Genomic DNA, 4,233 nt, shown 5'->3' on the forward strand with positions numbered 1-4,233 from the left:
ATGGTAATCTCAAAACATTGAAAAAAGTATTACATGTTAAATAGTGCAAAACAAAAATTTACATTAGGGTATCTAATTTCTGTGCATTGAGAACTGATCTTTGTTATGGTTTGGTTATTTATTACTTAACAAGCCTTGTCTATCATGTTCTAATCTTGACTCAATTTTGGATCCACAAATGGATTTTTTTTAAAATAGGTGGATAATTTGAGTGTCTATTTTTTGAATATTAATATTAAGAAAAATTCAGAGTATGTATGTAATTTGGTTATCCATAAATACATTTTTCCCTAAATATTTTGTATCATGAAATATTTTAACAAAGACATAAATATTCTTTTCTGGATGTTTTCAATATGGTTTCCACAAGGTTAACTTGGATTTTTCCTAGATTTATTTGCCTAGGTTAATCCAGGACAAAATCCTCTTTCCTATTAGCTTGCATGAGTTATTTTCTTTCATTTTTTGGAGATTGGTGGATTTCTATAGCTATAAAAATATTATAATATAGAATGCCAACAATTATTAATAACTTATTACTATAATGTATCACACTATATGGGATTATTATGGGATGGTGATGACTACCCTACATAAGAAAGGTTTTGTATAGAAATGATGTAGTAAAAAAGGCACCCCTACATATTGGACTAGGGGAGCATACCGTGGTGGTTACTGTGCCTGTAAAATACCACTTTTATCTAGTTTTCTCTCTCGCCATAGTTATATAAGCATTAACTACTTGTCTTCACCAAAGCTATTATAAGATGTTATCAATCACCTTTTTTTTTTTGAATCATCCTTAGGTTGTGGATAGTGTTTTTGATTTGTTTGTCTCACAATAATTGCATGTTGATTGCATCTAGGATGTTATCTGCATGGGATTCATATGATGCCTGGGTGATAAAAGTTACTACAGTTACACTTTCGAGGTTAAGGTTGAAACTACTAAATGCTAAGAAGCTCAACCCTTGATCAAGAGGCCTTGAATAAACTCATACACCCCATAAGGAATGAACGGGCTATGAAAGTATAAAATGAGCTACTCCATTTGGACTATAGATGATCATTGAATACTGCAACACCCTGAAGGACATATTGCTACTATCTTCCCAAACAACTCCATTAGAAAGTTTGATCACATTTCTCCACTCTTCTAGGCTGTCAGCTGGATAGGTCATTCAACAGAAGACTGCAAACATATTTATCTAAGTTTCTACTAAAATTTGTATGCTATATATTGCATTGAGTTTGATTAACCTTCATATATCCTTTGTTTACCTTGTGTGTCTCTCTCAAAGGTATGGGATAGACAAAAATAAATAAATTTGGCATTCCATAATGTTCCATATCACGTAATGTTTTCTAAAGCATTGCTTATTTTACTGCAAATTCACAGTTAGAAATAAATTTAACTGGTAATAAGATATGAATCTTGTAGCTATCATTCTTCAACAACAATTCAAAAAAAACACCCAAAGGGATATTTCAAATGGGAAAATTAATAATACAAAAAAAAAATTAAAACTTCTATTATACCTTGATCTTCTCCATAAATTTTCCATCAACATCTGAATGTTTAAATGTGATAGGGTGTCATGCTTGCATGTCAAGTTTTCTTTTAGACTAATTCCAAAAAGTGTAAGTCAAGGTCCAGTGGTTGAGTTCATCTTTAAGACCTTTCATCTAGATATGATAAATGAAGAAAATGAGTGAAAGTGGTGTTGGAAGTAAGCATTCAACAATAGTTGGAAGTTTTTGAAAATAAACTTTTGAATATCTTTTGATTCCCTTATATCACAAATTTAACCAAAAGCCACAAGCATTCCAGGTTACAATTGTAGAATTTACTTTCAATAAAAAAAGAGTGACAACACTACTTTTAGTGGCAATAAAACATGTTTTCAATCCAAGATAAGAAAGATAATCAAGTGCATAAGAAAATGATCATAAAAGAGGATTAATACTCACAACTAGCAATGTTTGTACATAATGCTCATTAGGTATACAGTTATGCTCTTTTTGAAGAACAGCAGGCTAGCAATAGAAAGAAATTAAGGACTAGATTAGTGATCTAAACATAGTTCCAATGTAAAATGTCAAAGGAGAAACATCATCTAAATAATCCTGAATCTAGATATTATGTTGTATATGAAAAAAAATAGTAAAGTAGTTCATTCATAATCTAAAATCTAATTGTAGATACACAAATAATGTATATCTCAAACACATTTACTAACACAGATATTTATCTCATTAAAACATTGCAAGTCATTACTAGTGTATATAGGCATTGGAACACCAAGAGGACTAGTGTTGGATACTTCAGTGAGGAGGCAGATACCTTGCTATTTGTCAAGACTCGAGACTAATAGAAGACATTCGCATGTGAGAAAATATTACTTCGAATACATGGCATATCCTTACTACCACTTTTTTTGCAGGATAAACAAAAATTAATCTTCCAAAATAAAGTAATTAAATAATATACAAGATAGGATGGGAGACTAAATTCAAGAGAAGTAGATGGACACAATCATTTTATTTCATTAGGCATACTAGCATGCAATAGAAATTTCTATTGATCAATCATAGTAGATAACTAATAGTGATCCATAAACAAGGTGGCTATTCCACTATCTTGTCATCTCAATCAATGCTTGAATGATCTACTCATTCTTGAAAAAATATTGTATAAAGAGAATTCCTAAGGGTCCTTGAAACAAATCAAAGGAATTTGCATTAAAAATGATCTTTAAAGAGTTCTTAAAATGAAATTGTTATGTGCAAAACAACATTAAGAAGGGTTGCAACACTAATAAGATAGCACCCATATTCCACAGGAACATGCACCAAGCCCTCAAGCCCCCATCCTCATCCATAGTGGCAGTTTGGGTGCAACTAGTAGGTGACATCCCTTGGCCACTTGGAAGAATTGTTGTAACTACCTAAACATTTTGAAACATGGTGTAGTATAAGGAATATAAGGAAACATCTAGGAGACAATTGGTCATCCCCAAGGCACCTGGAGGCATCCTTCCACCATTTTGGCAAACTAGCATCCCAACATCAAAGTTAACTTTCATATCTTTTTAAAAAATGATCAACTCACAATTAAAATAATGGTTTTAAAATGAGCATGGGGATCTCACAAGCCCTCCCACACACCTTATTCAACCATACATCACTAAATTGAAAATATTATATTTCCCACAAATATTTTCATTCCACTTTACAAGTTCTTTTACATTGTTGCTTGTGTAGGAGGATAACTACAACTATTTTAAAGCCTTGCTGCCATTTTTAGGCTGAGGAAATAGACTACAAAAAGAATCCATTGAAACCCTAGAAAACAACAAAAAGAAATAGACTACAAAAAGAATCTATTAAAACCCCAGAAAACAACAAAGCAGTTGATAAGGAGAACTGATTCAAATCCCTACGATGTAGTAAGACAGGCATCGATGAGCTGAAATGTCCACAAGACAACAAAGCTGAATACAAGGGCATTTAAACAGCTTATAGATTACTTTTCTGCAATATGTGCATTAGGAGTCGATGATAATTTGGTAAGGGCATTGGGAACAGTTAGAATGATTGAATCTAGGCCAACTAGGTTATATTTCATCGCATATTGAAATATTTATATACAAACATTAACAAATTCTAAAACAAAAATAGAAACAAGTGGAATGGGACAAACCTCATGACCTCGACCCTTGATCTAAACCATGTGAGGCATGTGCTCAAGAACATAGTTGAGACCTTCATTGGAGACCAATTTAAGCTCTGAAGCCATGGGAGTTGGCATATTCAACCAGCATACAGCTCCCACGCGCGATCAATTGCAGCATAACAATGAAATAGAAAGCGACCTTTTTCATTTTGACATAATGAAGCCCGTGTTGGTCAAAATTTAGACCAACACAGGCATGGATTTTTTTAAAATGACATTTTTCCTTGCCTATTCTGACCAATTTGACCCCATTTTAATAGATGGTCAAAAATTTTGGTCTAAAAATGGGGTCAAATGTACTAGTGATTATGTCATCTATGATCTACAAGTGTAAGTATTAGGTATATCATACTTTCTTTTTATTGTGTTGTTTGGGTTTTTTGTTGTCTCTGCCTACATTTTGTTGTCTACAATTTGCAAGTGTAAGTATCAGGTATATCATACTTGCTTTTTATTCTGTTGTCTATATTGTTTGTCGTCTCTGTTTGCATTTTGTC

The sequence above is a fragment of the Cupressus sempervirens genome, chromosome 11 (assembly GCF_028749045.1).
Source record: "Cupressus sempervirens isolate cs-2001-9-10 chromosome 11, ASM2874904v1, whole genome shotgun sequence".
NCBI classification, from domain to species: domain Eukaryota; kingdom Viridiplantae; phylum Streptophyta; class Pinopsida; order Cupressales; family Cupressaceae; genus Cupressus; species Cupressus sempervirens.